The following is a 20,460-nucleotide window of genomic DNA, read 5'->3' on the forward strand; positions in this document are numbered from 1 at the left end:
GCCTTGTACTTGCAAGGCAAGCACTCTACCGACTGAGCTATCTCCCCAGCCTTTTAAGTAGTTCTTGTATTTGTACTGCCTTATGTGATGCTGTTTGCTAAAAAACAAAAGACACCCTTGATAATTTCACTTTATTTTCAATGAGTTGTTGAAATTGTCTGTTTTTATCTTAATTTTTAATTTTTTTTCATTTTTTGAGATGGAGTTTTGCTGTGTTGCCTAGACTGGTCTGAACCTTGGGTGCTGAAGTGATTGTCCTGCCTCAGCGGCCTGTGTAACTGGTACTCTAGGTGTGTACCAGCACACCCAGCTCCCAATTTTTTTCTGTTTTGGTAAAGTACAGATGGAAACCCATAATAAATGAAAAGCATAACATGTCATTTTAAAGAAAGAAATAAGAGATATACATATTTTAATACCTGAATTTAGAGATAAGAATGTCAACTTCTCTGTTATTTGTTCCATTATTTTTTCACATACCATGAGCCTCAACTGGTGTTTTGAAAAGTGCTGTGCTATTTTAATTGAAGCCATCACTCTTTTTGTTTATTTATTTGATAGTGCTGGGGATTCAAGCATGTTAGGCAAGCAGTCTGCCACTGAGCTACATCCTCACCCAAAAGCCTTCACTCTTCAAGTGAGCAGTGCCTTCTATACTTGAAAAATGGGATCTCTGCTGATTGTAAGCAGACAAATAGAAAATGTCATGTTCCTGTTGTAAACAAGACCACATATTTACTCTTTCAGATACATTAAACATGGTGCTGCTCATTATAGTCAGTCTTTATGGGAGCAAAAGTTTAGAATATAATGAGATTACCATAGTAAATTTGGGTCTGATTCAACATTTCGGTAAGTTCTTTGAGCTGGGAGTGTAACTCAGTGGTAGAGCTCATGCTTAGCACTGAGGTCCTGAGTTCAGTCCCCAACAGAAAAAAATTAGTCCTTCAACAGCCTACTGGAATTTTATGTTTTACTATTAATCATAGATTTTCCCATTTTCTTTCTCACCCAGTTCTTTGAAGTACTTTTAAAACATTTTCTCAGTTTTCTCTCTTCTGACAAATTAACAACTTTAGTTCTTTTTTCCACACAGTAGCCCCAAAATCTAGCTTTGGCATCTGGAATATTTTCCAAGGCATTTCATTTTGAGCATCTCAGTATTTGACAGCCATGTGTGAATGATTAGTAGATATTATAAAGCATGCTGAATTGGGTGTGAAAAATACAACCTTGTGCATTGCTGTAGTACTTATTGTTTAGTAGAGCAGTATGAAAAGTGTGGACTTTAGATAATCATGTATTCATTCAAATATGGGCCTTCCTGCATAGCTGATGAGTAATCTTGGGCAAGAAAGAGACCAGTTAACCTTTGAATGTCAGTTACACCTTGTAAAATTGGGACAGTATGTAAAGCATCTAGCTCTACAAATTGTAGCTGTTTTGTATGATTTTGAACCCTTTACTCACTTTATGAAAGGAATTATCTGCTAACATGTGAACTGTCTTCTTTCTTGGTTTATATGAAATGCTACAGAACATCATACCCAATGCACAATTGTTCTCTTCCTGGTTTTTTCCTTCCAATTTCAATCAGCTATAAAAATCTCTTTGTGCTATGTCCGTAGTGACTGATTTGCCTGCTTAAACAGCTAGTCCATTAACCAAAGAGAGACCTCTGGTTTGATTTCTTGTATCTGAGCTGTCCTGTGTTCACAGCAATTCATCTCACTCACATGTTATAAAATCCTTTGGGTCTCTGTCACGTCAATACCAGCTGATGACTTGTAAATTGATAAAAGCATCTATTTTTCTTTGTCAAGAACTTAATAAGGCTACTAAGCTTGGTTTGAAAATTATGGTAAGTTCTGGGAAAATTTTATTTCATAGCCAGTGGAATTATTTATTGAAAAAATTCTTTAAAACCATGTGCTATTTGAAGATATATTGGAGTGGTACTCTACTAAATTAGCTAAGCTAAACTGTTCTCTCAAATGCCAGCCTCCATGATGACTGGTCTTTTTTTACCTTGTAGATAGTAGTTATTTAAAACATCATAATTTTGGAGGATACCTGTTTCTAAGTAGTAATTCTGATTTCATTCAAATTTGGTTTATATGGGTGGCAAAGCAATTAGTTTGTCATGAGGTGAAAAAAAATTAACATCCATGAAATGTGAGACACCTTATAGAAAACTTAGGGTTCTTTTTATAGAAATGGGAAGCTTTTCTACAACAATATGTTTCTTATTGGAAAGGTTAGTAATTGAGTTGTTGCAGTAATTTGTTTTATTATGCCTAACTAGTAATATCTACAACATTTTTGTTTTCCTCGTTTTTATTTCCAGGTGTTCAGCAATATTTGTATAGATTTTAATTGCTCTTTTATATGTTATGATTTGTGATATATACATATATGTTTGATTTGGGAGTATTTATTCATATAATTAAACAATGTTAATTTTTTTTCTTTTTCTCATCTTCTGATCAGGATTTCTGGCAGGTACTGACTCAGCAGCATGTGCTTTAAATTAATTAATGCTCCAGAATCCATAGTAATGCTTCAGAGATAAAGGTTTAGTGCATGCCCATGTCCTTCCCCTGCTCCTTTCAGATGATTCCGTTCCTGTCGCTTTAAATTAACATACTTTAATATGACAATTCAAATGCTGCACAAGTCCTTGAGAATATAGTACCCAGCATAATTTAAAGGGAAAGCTTTACACAAGGTGAAGGTGTGTTTCTCGACAAAAGGTCTCACTCACAAAAGGTCGAGAAACATTACTTTTAGTGACTGTATTGTTTCAGGAATTCATTAATTGGAGCATTTACATAGTCTTATTTGGGATGTTGTATTCCTACTTGAAATGTAATAGCAATTAAAGACAACAGTAACAAGTTAAAAATTGATAGATTTTTTTTCTTTTGAAATTTCTTACATAGTAAATGCAGATAAGCAGTTGCTTCGTTGCACTTTGCTCAGTAAAGTGACTTAAGAGGAAACACATGGGATATTTAGAAAGACAATTATTTTGCTCTTTTGAGTTAATCAGTGACTTTAACTTGGAAAAGCCAGCAAACACATGGAGAAAATGATAGAAAGAATCATATTGGTAGGCTGGCAAAGGAGATTTTCAAAGATACTACAAACAAGTTCTTTTTAAATCAATCTTCAGAGGCTTGGGCTCTTTAATTGTAGTTTATAAATTATTAAAGTTTATTCATTAAAGAAATTACCCTTTCATTTTTATTGGTTAGCAGTCTTTTAAAATTTTTTTAAATTTAATTTAATTTAATTTTTTTGGTACCAGGGATTGAATCCAGAGGCACTTAACCACTGAGCCACATTCCTGGCCTGTTTTTTATTTTTTATTTTATTTTGAGACAGGGTCTCATTGCTTAGGGTCTTCTAAGTTGCTGAGGCTGGCTTTGGATTTATGATCCTCCTTTCTCAGTCTCCTGAGCCACTGGGACTACAGGCATGTGCCACTCTGCCTGGCTGGTTGGCCGTCTTAATAAAAACGTAAATTAAATTGAATTATAAACCTCTTTGGGCTCAAATAAGGATATAACTAAGACCACAGGTGCTCTTTCTTTTTATAGTAAACTTTTTCAATGCTCTATTTTTAGTACTTCCAATGCCAAGTCCCCAGACCAGTCATCCTGTTATTGGTGCAATGCCTTTTAACTCTATTCTGAAACAAACTAGCAAATACCTTAAAAATTATGTCAAAATAATTTATTGATTTCACTATCAATGTTTCTAATCCTGTGAAGACTATTTTAGAACGCTATGTTATAAACATTATACTGAGTGCTGAGGAGAGTTAAATCAGATGAGATACTAACACCTGTCACTGAGGATAGCCCCTTCCAACTTTCTAATTATGGTAGGACAATTTGTAGAAGTCAGCTTTTAAAAACTCACTTTTCTTTAGTGATTGTATGGATTAAGACTGGAAGATTTAAAGTAACTTGCTTCAGAGCGGAGTCATACTAGAGAGGAATAGAGAAGAGAGATGGTAATTGTTAAGTGCTTGAAAGTCTGAAATCTGCATTGAGTAATCAACTACCGTAGATGATAAAGCACCAGTCTTTTTTAAGCTTTCACTATTGAAGGTAATGTTCTTAAAGTTGATGAATGATTGAAATTCAAGTTTTATGGTGTTTGCTTCAGTAGCACATACACTAAAACTGGATACAGAGAAGATCAGCATAGTCCCTTGCAAGGAGGACAAACATTCATGAAGCACTTATATTTTTGTATCATCAGTCTTTTCCTATACCTGTTACAGTTTTTACAGTCATTTAATAAAAAGTAACCTAAGGGGCTGTACATACAGCTCAGTGGTTGGGCATTTGCCTAGCATTTGGAAGGCCCTGAGTTCAATCCTCAGCACCTGTAGTCCCACATACTTGGGAGACTGAAGCAGAAGGATCACTTGAACCCACAAATTCTAGACCAGTCTTTGCAATATAGTGAGACTGCCTTAAAAAGAGAGAGAGAAAAGAAATCAATACATAGAATGCTGGGTTTGGTGGCACACACACGTAATCCCAGCTACTCAGGAGGCTGAGGCAGGAGGATTGAAAGTTTGAGGTGAGCCTCAGCAACTTAGCGAGAACCAGTCCCAAAATCAAAAGGACTGGAATGTAGCTCAATGGTAGAGTACCCCAGCTTTCAGTCTCCAGTACACTAAAAAAAAATTAAATAAAAATAATAAACTTAAGTGATTAAGTTTGAGATATTTTTAAAAATCAGATTCTGTATTCTTAAGGGTATCTTGTGAATATTTTTTTTCTTGGAATGGTGAGGGAATCTGTATGGGGTTCTGTAAATATCACTCATTCTAGTGACACTAGTGTGAATTGTTTAACCTCCCAAAGGCCAATAAACCTTATAGAAGAGGCCTCTCTTGCTTGCTTCCTTGCAGAGATTTGTTCTTTGCATGCCAAGTTTCTGTTGCCTGTGGAAAGGCCAGAATCAAAGGCCTGATAGCATAGAGTGCTGTTCTTCAGATGCATCTGATTAATGGTTTCAAATACTTACTGTATTGCTGTGAGGAGTATCAATGTCTCTTTCCAGTCTCTCAAGTTCCACCATGTATTTGATTATTTACGCTGACTAAAGAAATGATAATATATTAAGTACTCCAAAAGAAGATGTCATATCTTGGTTGATAGATTCCTATTAAGATGTCTTTAAGTACATTTTTATTTTAGATTATGTTTGAGTTTGAGTTCAGCTGAACCCATTTAATTTATCATTGTTGATTTGAAAGCATAACATTTCAAACACCTTCCTGTTTAGCTTTTTCATCATAAAACAATATTTGAAATTGACTTTGACAAAATAGAACTTTATTCCAGACCTACTTGATTTTTCATATTACTTTAACAGAAACACTAGTAGTAAGTTTTAAGATTACACAGATAAATTTCTAAAAACTACTCTGAACAAGTAGCTTCTTTTTTGGCAAAACAGGTTTTCAACTTAGTGTAAACATTTGTTGATGATCTTTAGTTGTTGAGAATGTGTGAGAAATATTCTTGCTTTGTGTATTTGTCTTTGGCATGATGCATTTTCAGAAATTGGAAACTTGAATAAAAAGTTTTTCCATTTACAGATTAATATATACTAAGAGTATAAATGACCACTATGTTCTTGAGGTGATGAATATTTCAAAAAAGATTTAAAAGTACATTGAAGGTAATTTGAATAAAGGAAGGCATTATAAAAATATTATATACCTAACAATCATTGGCTCAGACTTTCCTCTTAAAGATAGCAGGTACAAGTTATGCCCCAAGGTTAGTGTTTTACAAGTGAACTAAGTTTTGCTTCAAAATATTCAGCCCTCATTGATATTTTCAGAAGTTGAAAACAAGACAGATATCCTGTTTGTTTCTGTGGGGTTGATACAGTGTAACATGTGGTTCATGGCTTGGGCTGTGGAGTCAAACCGTGGACTATCTTTCTACTTTATAATATCATCACTAGAGTTACTTATTTAACTTCCCTAAACATGAATTTTCTTATCTGTGACCTCTCCGATAATAGGATCACTTGCCTCATAGAGTTACAATGAGGAATTAGAGAATTCAAGTGTAAAAGTTCTTAGCATAGTGTCTGGCATAGAATCTGCAAAGTATAATTCTTAAATTCTTGACATATCTTTAATGGTCAGAGGTATTCAAAGAATACCTTTAAATGTTTGATTTCAAAATTAATTTAAAATTTTTTCATCCAAAGAGTTTCCTGAGAGATGATAGTTACTAGAACAATGTAAATTGAGTGTGTAAACAGTGATCCTCAGTGAACCTCTTTTTTTTTTCTTGTAATATTTTTTCCCAATGGAAGAAAGTGAAATTACTATATTGTTTTGTTTTTAAAACTTGTACTTGAGATCATTTTTATATTAAGTGATGGGGAAGCCTTTTATAACCCTTGTGACTAAAACCAAGGCTGCTGCTGAGCTATTAATGTTCTTTTTAGTACTGATCTATTTGACCAAAGTTCAAAGTTAATTTCTTAGATTTAGATAGCAGATAATCAATAATGATGAAACATGGATTCTCACACTTAGAGCTTATCTGAAGCAAGTATATAGGCATAACAAGGTAGAACATAATAGAATTGATTTTTCTCCTAGAGTTTTGATAATACCTCATCAGATACTGTATATTAAAATAAATTGTTTCAAGCTGGTGTGGTGGCATATGCCTATAATCCCAGCAACTCAGGAAGGTGAGGAAGGAGAATAGAGAATTCAAAGCCAGCCTGAGCAACTTAGTGAGACCCTGCCTCAAAATAAAAAATAAGAAGACTGGGGATATACCTCAGTGGTCAATCCCCAGTACCTAAATGAATAAATATTGAACAAATAAATCCTTTCAATAAAGATGTGTCATTTCCTCAAAGTTAATGTCATTCTAGTGTTTTTTTAAAATTTTTATTATCGCTTTAATCAAATCATCTGACAATTTTAATTTTTAAGCATCTTCATTTTTATCATTTCCTCTGAAGCCATCTAGTTAGTGAAATAAGAAAACATTTGCATTCTAGATATTTGGAATTGTTCTCAGAGCTCAGGTGGTTAGAATTGGGACTGAAAAGAGAATTGCTTTCTGGCAGAGTGAAGTTTACACTATCTTAAGCATTCATCTTCCTCAGTTTATTGCACAGTAATTTATGTTTGCCTCAAATACAGTATACCTTTGAAAGTCTTGGAAGAAAGTCTTAAGTCAGAAGGGGAAACCATAAACTACTCAGTTAAAAGTATTTCAATTTCATTTTTATCTGACATATACCCAAATTTTGCATTCCTATAAGTTCATGTATGGGATGGGTAACAAGAAAAACATATTTTAGCTGTGCAAAATTTTGTTTGGGAGTAATATGATTGCTTAAGATTGATATCTTACCAAGGCTTTGGCATCTATATGCACCAATAAGATAATGAAGTATGAGCAATAATTGCATGGGAAAATTGCTGAATTTTCTCTTCCTAACACTCTCCCCTTTCCTGGTTAACCCCAGCCTTAGGTAGAAATACTGCTTTGGAATTTGGAAATGGTATGCCAAAATTGCATTTTCCAGAAGCAGCATATTATTATCATTAATTTGTTTTAGAAGTACAACCTCAGATATTACTTGAGAGATTTGAAATGTATTTCAGCAATATAGACAAATGTTAATATTAAAATAATTAGTAATAAATGTTAATGTTAAGCTAATATGAAGATTTTAGCTTCATAAATGGTGGCATCTTAATTCAGTAGTAAAGCTGTGCTCTTTACCAGATTTTCTATACACCAGAGATAATTTGAGTCTAGATAACATATAAGCACTTATTTGGCAAACATAGTCCATCAACTTATATTAGATTGAAATGTTTATTTCTAACTATAGAACTTGAAGAGTGGGTCTTAACTAGAAGAAATGATATTAAATTCTAGATATATTTTTTTCTCTTTGGCTTCATCTAGTTGAGTTCGAGAAGGCAAAATTATTGTCCCTATTTTGATCAACCCTGTAACTAGCTAGATTCATTATTTGAGCACATGTAGTACTTCTGAGTTGGAATCTTATCAGAAAATCCAAGTTTTAGCCTTTATTAGAAGGGTATAAATGGTATTTACCTATGGGGAAAACTGATCTAAAATTTAGCCCAACATTAAGGATTTATGTCATGTCAAGGGGCATGTTACTGACACTTTCAATTTGCAAAATTGAACATTAATAAGACTTGTGTAAGAAAAACTAACCAAAACTTTATCTTTTAGTCTTGATTTGCCCCTCGTGCCACCTGCAACTTCAGCCGTAGATTTATAAGTCAGAAACCAACATGTGGGTACTTCAGCACAAAGTCATCCAGTAAACAATTCAGGTTTTAGACTCACTGAACTGTAGCATTTACACTGATATGGAGGATGATTTACTATGTAGTAAACTTACTCCCTGAGTCTGCTTATTAAAAAAGAATTCAGGATACAGTATAATTGAGCTCAGTACCAGACCCCTTATGAGGGTATATATCTATTTGCCTTTACTTGAGATTGGTCATTTGAATGTCTGTAGCTACGTTTTAAATTTTGAATTAAGACTAGGTTGTAAGTGAATGAGAAAATAGTTGTATTTTGTTCATGTAAGTCAGTGAGTTCATTGTTTTGGTGAAATATTTTGCATAATTTTGTTCTCCAGAATAAAATAATATTTCTTAATAAATTGAACAAAAATGCTATTCTGATATTTGACCTGCATTCTGCTTTCACATCCTTAATTTCAGAAATTCAAGTAATTGGAATAGAATTTCATATGAAATGTCTGTGGTGCATGAAGTAATGTAATGCTTTGTAACTTATCTATACTTAGAATCTCTTTTTAAAATACTCAGTTCTGGGACTGGGGTTGTTGCACAGTGGTAGCATGCTTGTCTAGCATGTGTGGACCCTGGGTTCCATCCTTAGCACCACATAAAAAATAAAATAAAGGTATTATGTCCACCTACAATTAAAATACACACACAGAGAGATATACACACACACACAAATATTTAAAAAAATAAAATAGTTCTGTTTAATTTTCACCGTATATTTTCAAGTATTATAAGAATCTTTTTAATTTTTTATTCTTTTTAGTTATACATGACAGTGGAATGTATTTTGACATATCATACATACATGGAGTATCACTTCCTATTCTTGGTTGAACATGATGAGTGTCATTGGTTTATATTCATATATGAACATAGTAAAGTTATGTCTGATTCATTCTACTATCTTTTCCATTCCCACCCACTGCCCTCAATCCAATCTAGTGAACCTCCACTCTTCTTTCCCCACCACCTATTATGAGAGAGCATCTACATATCAGAGATAACATTCAGCCTTTCCTTTTGGGGGATTGGCTTATTTCACTTACCATGATCTTTTCCAATTCCATCCACTTACCAGCAAATGCCATAATTTTATTCTTCTTTACAACTGGTAATAGTCCATTGTATATATACATATCACATTTTCTTTATCCATTCATCTGTTAAAGGGCACCTAGGTTGGTTCCATAGCTTAGCTATTGTGAATTGAGCTGCTATGAACATTGTTGTGGCCATGTCACTATAGTATCCTGATAAGTATTTTGGGTATATATCAAGGTGTGGGATAATTGGGTCAAAGGTGGTTCCACTTCAAGTTTTCTGAGGAATCTCCATATTGCTTTCCAGAGTAATTCACCAGTTTGCAGTCCCATCAGCAGTGTATGAGTGTATTACAAGAATCTTAACTCAGAAACTTAAGAATGAAATAAGTTTCTCATAGGCCCTTACCAAAAAATGTTTTTAACTGAATTGATACCATAAGACATTATCTAATCTCACATCATATGCTCTTATAATTGATTTGAAATGTATTCTATTTCTTTGGACCTTTATACACAAAATTTTCTTTCTTGAAGTGTGTTATATTCTATATTTTATGTTTACTATTTGTATTAAACTTATTAATATTGAATTAAATGCAAATCCATAGGTTCGATTGTCTTAGTAAAACTTGCATATTAATATAAATGTTTATTGATAGTAAAAATATAAATAACTTACCTGAGGCAGTGAGAGAAAATGAACATTATTAACAGTCTGATAAGGAACATTATGTTTTCCTTAGAATATGCCTCCATTTAGCACCTGAAGTATATAAATAGTATTTGCTTAGGAGAAAAAAATGGCTTAAAATTTAGCTCAACTTTAAACATTTTTCAAAAGATTAAGCAAAGCAGCATTTTACTGGCATTTTTAATTTGCAAAATTGGACACTGATAAGATTTTTTGAATAAGAAAAGCTAACCCAAACCACCTTTTTACTGGCCTTTATTCAGTCATGATTTTCCATTTTTACTATACTTTTGGGCTTTTAAAAAGTCATTCAATTTCATTGGAGCAAATTATGTTATATGCATTTATGAATATGTCAGAACAAACCCCACAATCTTGTGTAATTATAATGCACTAATTTTTAAAAAAGAAATGCAAATTAAGACCTTCCTGAAATATTTCTCTCACTAAGCAGATTTATGAAAAAATAAGACCACACTGCAAAGCAATCGGTAACCAGACCCTGTCATACATTGGATGGGTGCAACCCTTAATTGACTGCCACATGTTAAATGTAGTAATATTAAAAGAAGCAAGTGAAATAAAATGTTTACATTTGGGGAATCTGAGTGAAGAACCTAAGGTGACTCTGTACTATTACAACTTTTCTGTATCAAAATACAAAAAATTAAAGGAGGAAAAAAAAGTCATTCATTTCAAACTCATATGACTATTTTTATAGCTTCCCATTAGTATCATAGCTAAAGTAGATTCAGGTCTTCAATAGAAGAAAACCACCTAAGCAGCAACCATAGTCTAACAATGAATTTAATAAGTCATTTCCTCCCAAATTTTGACCTTGATGCTCCTTTCTCTTTTAAATAATTTAAGAGATCAGACTTGATAAGTTTTATGATAATTTTGTATCTGTGATCAACATGTTAGGAATTTTAGAATTTTTGGAGTTTTGGATACTCATAAATCTACTTACAAATTCTTAGGACTGATAAATGTATAATCTTAAATGAACCACTCCTTAACAAGTGGATGCCTGAGAAAACATACAAATGACTTCTCTCCCTCTGTCCTTCTCCTACCCCAGCTCCAGAAATGGAAAATCGATATAAACCTTTACTAAAGAGTTGCAAGATTCTCATTCATAGCACTTCACAAAGCATGAGTAATTTGTAAATCCTCTTTAAGCTTCTTTTTCATTTTTAAGGAGCTTCTGCAAAACTCATTCTCTGTTATCTCCCTTTCCCCTACTTTTCTGGACTTTTTTTTTTTTTTTTTTTCCAGATATCTTTTCTGACTTTTCTTGTAGAGCAATTTAACCTTCTTTTTGTCATTCCTGCTCCCTAAAGGTCATTCATTATAGTAGAGGTTTCACGCCTATCTACACAAACAAAAATCTTCCCTCCTCTAGGGAACAGAAGGTGTTAAGCACGGATGTGGGGGGTTCTCCTGCCACATCCCGCATGGGTGAGGAAGAGTTTTCTGTCAGAGGATGGTGCCGGCTATTGATTAATTACCAAGAACTTTATCTAATCAAATAAACACAAGAGCCAATAATCTTTTCAAATAGAAGGGGGTGTGGCGAATTGGGCCATGCCAAGATCTGGCCTCCAACAAGATGAAGAAGCCCACCTTCACCTTTATTTATAGTCCCACACAGGTAAAGGGGCCTGGACCAGAAGGGGCTTCTTCTGTGAGGAACAGGATGGAGTGGAGTTAGGGAAGCCATTAGCTTTGAAAATTAGCATTTCCTCAGATGGTGAGCCAACTCTGCACAGGGCCACCTACCCCTGGCTGTCTGAAACAGTCTCTCATGACTGCTAGTTCCTGGGAGTAAGACCTCTATACCCCATGGTTCAACCAAGCCTGATTCTGCTAATCATGGATGGTTCCCCACACGTGGACATGTTCTGTTTAATGTGGTAATGGCAAGGATGCCTTCCTGCAAGAAAGGCACTTGAACCAGATTAGCACTCTGAGGTGTTATAGATCCTGTGGAGAAATGTTCTGATAGTAATTCATTATTCATAATCAATATACTATTGAAGGTGTGATTAGTGAATTTTTACTATCTTGGTAGACTTTAAAGTTGTCCTCTTGGTGAGGTGAATGATGCTTAGTCCCTCAGGCTGCCTTTTTAGCCTTTCAAGTGATTCCATGTTTATTTTTTCTTTGGAAGACATTCATATACTCTGCTAGGAATCAGAGGACCTTTAAAAGGAAAATGGCCTACTAAAAGCAGAAAATAACATAAAAGAGTAATCTGGACTTATACAACCAATTGATTTTTAACAAAGGTGCCCAAATAATTCATTGGGAAAGGATTCTCAAGAAGTGGTTGAGGAACACCTGTATATCCATTTTTTAGAAAATGACCCTAACTCCTCCCTTGTCTCGCTATATATAGAATTTACTTAAAATGTATCATAGACATAAATTGTGTATGTGTGACTAGATTTCTAAGAGAAAATATTGGCAAAAATTGTTTTAGCATGCAGAAAACAATCACAAATTTTTTGATAAATTTAGACTTCATGAAAATTAAAAACTTTTGATTGTCAAAATACAAATTACAAGCCATAGACTGGCAAAAAATATTTTTAATACATTTACTTTTTTTTCCCGTTGCTTAGTAACAATGAATAAATCCATAGCTTAGTATGTTAAATTGATAATAGTCATTTCTTATTTCTCATGCTTGTAAATCAGAAATTAGAGAGCAATTTGGGTAGATGGTTCTGGCTCAGGCTGTTTCATGAGGTTGTAGTCAGATGTTGCTTGGGGCTTTGGTAATCTACCTAGACTGAGAATGAGGATTTGTTTCCAAGGTGGCTCACTCAAATATCTAGTAAGGTAGTACCGCCTGTTGAATGGCCTCAGGTCTTCTCCCTGTAGTCCTTTCCACAAGCCAGTTTAAGGGTAATGTTCAGATGGAAAACTGGCTTCCCTTAAACAAAGCAAGGTGCCTTTTATACCATTTATTACCAAGCTTCAGAAGTCACATATACAAACCAACCCAGATTCAATATAGGAGGATGTGGATACCAGGAGACAGAATTCACTGGAGTCGTCTTGGAATCTGGTTGCCACACTGACAGAGGTTTCATATTTGGAATATATGATGATCTGCTGAATGTTAGTAATAAAATAATGAACAGCCCAATTAAAAAGATGGGTGAAAATCATCACTGGGGAAAAGGCAGACTTTTAAACAAATGATGCTGAATGAGCTTAGATCCTTATCCTGAACAAAAGTCAAGTCAGAATGGATTAAAGACCTAGGAATTAGATCAGAAACTAAGCATTCCTAAAAGAAACATAAGATCAACACTCCAGCATATAGGTGTAGGCAATGACTTCCTCAGTAGTACTGCTAAAACTCAGGAAATAGTACTAACAATTAACAATGGATGGCATCAAATTAAAAAGCTTCTGCACATCGAAATAATGTGAAGAGAGAACCTACAGAAGGAGAAAACCTTTACTAGCTACTCTTCTGACAGAAAATTAATATCCAGAATATATAAAGAACTTAAAAAAATAAGCAAATGAAGTAAAGAGGCAGTTCTCAAAAGAAGAAATACAGATGACCAACAAGTATATGAAAAGGGGTTAGACATTTTTAATAATTATGGAAATGCAAATAAAAAATACACTAGATTTCATCTCACTATTGTTAGAATGGCAACCATCAAGAATACAAACTAATAAAAGCTGAAGCAGATGTGGAGAAAAAGGAACACTTTTACCTTTGGTGGGATGGTAAGTTAGTACAACCACTATGAAACTCAGTATAGAAGTTCCTCAAAAGACTAGGAGTGGAACTACCATATGACCCACCGTATGATACCATTCCTCAGTATTTATCCTAAAGAATTAGCATACTATAGCAATACATGCAGGCCCATGTTTTATAACAGCACAATTCACAATAGGCAAACTCTGGAACTAGCCTAGGTGTCCCTCAATGGATGAGTGGATAAAGAAAATATGATACTCAAAATGGAGTTTTATTCAGCCATAAAGAAGAATGAAATTATGTCATTCCATGTGGATAGAACTTGAGAACATTGTTGAGTGAAATAAGCCAAATTCAAAAAGTTAAGAGTCGTATGTCTCCTTTAATGTGGAAGCTAGAGAGGGGGGAAAAAAAGAGGGTTCCCAGATCTTATGAAAATCAAAGGACGATCAGAGTAGAGGAAAGGAACTAGTGGGGGAAATAATGGTGAATTATATTGGGGAAATATTTATCACGTGCATGTACAGAAATGTAACAACCAATACCATTAGTAGGTCTATTATAATGCACCTATAAAAAATGGGTGAAAAATACAGTCACCAATAAACAAAAATTAAAAGTATTCAACAACATTGGTCACTGGGGAAATATGCAATAAACTATAATGAAATATCACCATATACCCACTTGAATGACTAGTAAAGAGTTTGACAGCACAAATGTTAGCAGTGATTTGGAGCACCTGGGACTCTCATGCATTGATGGTGCAAGTGAAAAAGGTACAACATCCTGAGGAAATGCATAATATTCAAAAATTGCAAAAAGACCAAATGTTTGTCAGTGAGGAGCAAATAACTTGTACTTATGTATATTTGCATCTTACATGGTATTGTACAAAAAATTATTGCAATAGCTAATATTTTTATTATATTACTGAGCAGTATAAAATACTACTTAACAATAAGATTGAAGTACTGATTATTACAGTATGGATGAATCTCCCAAACACTATGTTGAGCCAAAGAAGCTGAACACCAAGGTATATACTCGTGATTCCATTTATATGAAGTTCTGAAATAATCCATGGCTAAAAACAAAACATTTAGGGGGCATAAAGGAACCACCAGCAGTGATTAAAACATTCTGTATCTTGATAAGGATATAGATCTATATAGAGATGTATTTCAGAATTCTTGTACATTAACTTGTACAAGAATTAACTTGTATTATGCCACATACAAATTTTATTTATGATGGTAACATCCTGAACTCTAGATTAAATGTTTGTTTGCTGCATAAATATTATAGTGGAGTTATTTTTTTGTGTATTCTAAACTTGAGCAAACAAGTAAATATACTGAAGACAATGGGGAACCAGCATTCTCATCGTTGGACAGGAGAGAACAAGGGGTAAGATTAAATAATACCCTAGAGTGGAACTGTGTATCAATATGAATTCATGGTTTGTGATAGCTAGATGTGAATCCAGTCACGAGGAGACATCAGCCTTTTTCAAAATGAGGAATATTCTGCAGTATAACACACCAGAACTTTTTATATTGTGAAGATCAAGAAGTACAAAGGGAGCAAAAATGGCAGAGTAGGGAACTCTAAAACTACATCTCTCCATCGAGCTGGTGATTAAACTAACAAAAAATGTCAGTCAACTGTTTCAATCTTAGAAATCTAATCAAAGTCTTAAAACAACCAGAGGGATATTTAAAGAATAAGCTTCTTCAGTCTGATGGCAGCCATATAGATAGATAGTGGCCCATATTTCTGACGTAGCTTGTTCATGCCAGAAAGAGCAGTACAGATTTTGTTCTTGGAATGCTGTGAATGTGGGCTTTGACCTGTCTGGTGGCTCCCTAAGGAAACAGCCATGGTGCTTATCTTTGTTTTGCCTGCCTGAGAGCTTTTTCGGAGCTGAAGCACCTTTGTCCAAACCATTTAAAGGTAAATATACTAGCTGTGTAGCAGCATGTTATAAGTAATATATGAGCTAACAGCCTTGGAGGTAAAGGCTGTGTAAAGGAGATGCCCGGGAGAACAGGGCTTTGAAATGTTATACTGTATACTGCAGAAATGGGAAGGCACCGAGGAGCTGAAATGGGCTCAGTGGTGGAGTAGTGGCCTAGCATGTACCCTGAGGTCAAACTCACAACTAGGGGGCGGGCAAAAAGGCCCAGGTGTGAATGCTCAGAAGAAATCCTAGTAGACCCTATGCACTCACGTGTGGCTGTTTTGTAGGCCCCATGCAAGCAGGAATCTAAGGCTAAGGCAAAATTGTAAACATTCTGGTCAAGGATTGAAGAAATTCCCAATAACCAAACTGCCAAGATCTGGAGAGTACATTTCCCCATTTGACTCCAGGCTGATCAATAACGTTAAGAGAACAGAGACTTGTGCATACCAAAGAATACAGTCTTTACAAAAAGAGTTTAGAAAAGTCACTAGAACAACTTCAACCCATAATAAACAGCAACGGTAAGAAAGGGGAAATCCGATTTCTGGAGTCACTAAATAATAACGTAATAAATGTCCAGTATTCATCAGGAAGTTATTCTTACATGAAAACAGTAAAGTATGGCACACAGGAAAATAAAAAAGGAAGTATCCTTGAGAAAGCAGACATACTATTCAGAGACTTTAATCAACCATCCTTAGTATAGTCAAATAGCCAGAAGAAACAAGGAGAATTCTGTATGAACTAAAAGAGAATATTGGTAAAGAATAGAAATTATTTTTTTAAAGGTACTAAATAAAAACTCTGGAACTTTAAAGTACAATAACTGAGGTGGAAAATTCCCTGGAGATGTGAAACCAGCAGATTTGAATAAGCAATGAAAAGTATAAGTGATCTTGAAAATTCATCAGTTGATATTATCCAACCTGAAGCTGAGAGAAGAAAGAATGAAGAACAGAGATTAAGACACATAAACTTGAAAATGGTTATAGTGGTAAATTTAAGTTGCATGCATTTTCCCCAAATTTTTTATTATAAAAAACTAATTGTGGTATAAAGATAGATATATACAATGGGATAAAAGTGAGAATCCAGAAATAACCCCATGTAATGGGTGGCTTTCTTCTTTTTCTTCCATTTTCCCCCATATTTTTATTGGTGCATTATAATTATATGTAATAGTGGGATTGATTGTTAACGTATTCGTTCATGCACGCAATTTAACAAATTGTTCCTCGATATTTCGCCTTTCCTCCCCTCCTTCCTCTCGAGGTCCCTTTCCTGCACTCTACTGGTCTTCCTTCAGGTATCATGAGATCTTCTCTCACACCTTTCTTTTCCTTTTTTCCTCTCTAATTTCCACATGAGAGAAAACATACCACCCTTGACTTTCTGATTTTGGCTTCTTTCACTTAACATATTGTTCTCAAGTTCCAGATGTATTGACTTTCTGTGACTGTACCAAGACCATTCAGTGGTAAAAGCATAGTCTTTTGTGGGTCCACTGGATATCCATGTATGAAAGAATGAAGTTGAATGCCTACCTCTTATATATAAAAGTAAAATGGATCAACAACCTAAAAAAAAAAAGTTAAAACTATAGAACTCTTAGAAAACAGGAGTAAAGGTTCATGACCTTGAGTTTAGTGATGGAACATTAGACAAAAGTTGAAAAACATGACAGTAAAAGAAAAAATAGTTAAATTAGACTTCACCAATATTAAACACTTTCAATCATAAGACATCTTGGTTTTCAAGAGAGTGAAAGTCAACACAAAGAATGGGAGAAAATATTTGCAAATCCCACATATGAGAAGGGTGTAATATCCAGAAATACCAAGATACAAGTCAACAGTAAAATGACAACCAATTCAAAAATAGGAGGAGGACTTGAATAGATGTTTCACGTGGGCATCAAGCTCATGAAAAGATGCTCAACCTCATTAGGTACAAGGGAGATGCAAATAAAAACCACTATGAGATATCATTTCACACCCATGAACATGGCTATAATTTTAAAATGAAAAAAATACCAGATGTTGGTAAGGATGTGGAGAAATTGAAACCCTCTTGTGTTGCTCAAGGGAATATAAATGGTGCAGCCTCAGAGGAAAATTGTTTGGCTAATCCTCACTTAATATATAGAGCTGCCATATGATAGAGCAGTTCACTCCTAGGTATATACTGAAAAGAATTGACAACAGATATTCAAAAAGTTACTTTTATAAATAGCCAAAAGGTAGAAATAACCTAAATGTGCTACAACATTTGAATGGTTAAACAAATTGTGGTATGTGCATAAAATGGAATATTATTTGGTAGTAAAAAGGAATTAGTACTGATTCATGCTAAAACATGGGTGAACTTAGCCCTAAGTGTTAGAAGCCAAACACATATTGTATGGCTAAATAGTTAAAATGGTGACTTCTATGTGACTTTTACCACAATTATACATAATAAACCTCAAAAGGAAAATATAATTATAAGGAAATGCTGTTTCAGATTAGTGGTGACTAAGCAGATATAACAACTAAATGCAGTTTATTTAATACATCTCGAACTGGGGGGATATGACTATAAAAGCAATAATTGGGGTAGTTTACTGAATGTGAAAATGGACTGGATTAGATATGTGTATATTTTGTTTCCTGGTTTTATTGAATTTTTGCTGTGGTGAAAACATCTTAACAGGAAATACATGTTGAAATATTTAAGTGTAAAAAAGCACAATGTCTCCAATTTATTTTCAAAGTGATAAAAAAAAGTGTATTTCTACATAATGATAAAGTGAATGGGGTAAAGTGTTGGTGAATCTGGGTAAAGAGTGTTTGCTAGTTCCTTATAGTAGTCTTTCAGCTTTTCTGTGAGTTTGAAATTATATCAAAATTTTAAATTACCAACAAGATTAGACTTGTCTTTAATATTCAGAGCAGCCCTGTGATCCAGGTATTGTTAGGAAAATAATGTTAGGTATGGATATTTGGCTCTTTAAAATTTTCTCAACTTGTAGCTCTGATGTATGATTTCTTTTGATTGATTATAGAAATCTCTTCATGACATTATTACATTATTAATTACTCAACTTCTATATGCATTTATTGTTCTGGCTAGTAATGGTTTACTTTGGGGGACCTATTCTCATTTTGTGTATTTTTTCCTATTCACATACTTTATTTTGCAGCATCTTGGGTAATATAAAAAATTCTTTTACTTTGAGAAATTTAAACATTAACTTACCAGTGAATGACTTTGCTGCCCTCATGTTCCTCCAGCAGCTCTTTTTGGTTTGAAATTTGTGTTTAATCTCTTGGTAGAAAATCAAGTGTGGTATAAGATCTAACCTTAATTAAAATATATTGGATTCTATGCTCATTTTTGTTGTCAGGTCAAAGGAGTAATCTGTAAATTCTGTCATGCAGGATCATATCTTCTGCCAGCCACAAAGGAAGTCAGAGAATCCTTTTCTTAAACAGCATCTGCCATCAAAACCTAGTACTGTTTTGTTGGTATTTACCTGTGGAGTTTTACCTTGTCCGTGGTGACCATTTCTTGTGAACAGGCATCTATCCAGTAGAGGCTATTTTGAATGAGTTTATTAAGAAGATCTTGCAAACTGATTTCATGATAATTCATGTGGTGCTTGTGTTGTTCAATTAGTTAACCAGTTTTCTTTCTTTTGTGGTGTATGATGGGATCTTCACTAGACAGAGGTAACCCATTGGGTAGTTATGTACCTGGATGCTGGTGTGGTGGTGCTCGTTGGTTTAGTTTTCATGATACTCCTTCTGAAGTTATGCCTGCAATGCTGCCTCGTCTTTTGTGCTTGCATGAGATTATTACTTTGATTGCGCTTTGTTGGTTTGAGTTCCTAAAATTTCTTCTTCTTTTTTTTTTTTGGTACTCTGAATAATTTCTTAAATATTCGTTGGTCCAGAACCTATGGAAATCTGTTCAAAGTGTAATTTATTTGGTGGATCCTTTTCAGTTTTTGAAAACATCTTCAGTTTCACCACTAAGTTTATGCTTTAAGAATTCAGAAAACATGATAGCTTTGGTTAAACACTCAGGAAGAGTCTATTTGCCAGATAGGTCATTACTGAAGCTAAGAATTCACTTTCTTTCTGATTTATAGATTGAATAAAAGGACTATATATATGTAAAGTAAAGGTTAAGCTTTAGGAGACAGTTTTATCAAGTAGCTGAAATTTATAAGCCTCCACTAAGGTAACAGTAAATATGATTAAATCAAATTTGTTCTAAACCTTGGTTTTCATGTCTAATCTGGCATAATATTTCAGATGTCATTTACTCAGGATACTACTGTATTCCAAAACTAAGATTCTTGCAGTCATAAAGTAAAAATTTAAAATTAATATTTCAGAAATTAGTTTTCTGAGCATTTGTATGGGTCTTGAAAATAGTTGCATACCTCTTCATTGCTGACCACTAGTAGTTTAGTTTTTCTTGGGCAGCTAGAACTAAGTTCCTTTTAGTTTGTTTGTTTTTCTTCCATGTTTTTGATTTTTTTGTGTGTGTACTATCTTTTATACCTCAATAAAAGAAGGTGGATTGTTTTTAAAACTAAAAAATCAATTCCGAAGTGGGTCTGTGTTTGTTCAATGACAGAGGTTTATAAAACTGAAAAATTAT

General features: G+C 34.1%; 1 protein-coding gene across 3 annotated transcripts in view; it reads left to right on the forward strand.

The window, feature by feature from the left end:
• The window catches only part of MICU1 (mitochondrial calcium uptake 1), a 204,393-nt gene that overhangs the window by 91,763 nt on the left and 92,170 nt on the right, over positions 1 to 20,460 (forward strand). The gene's annotated exons all lie outside the window — the stretch shown is intronic.

This window comes from Sciurus vulgaris (assembly GCF_902686455.1).
Source record: "Sciurus vulgaris genome assembly, chromosome: 4".
Taxonomy (NCBI): Eukaryota; Metazoa; Chordata; class Mammalia; order Rodentia; family Sciuridae; genus Sciurus; species Sciurus vulgaris.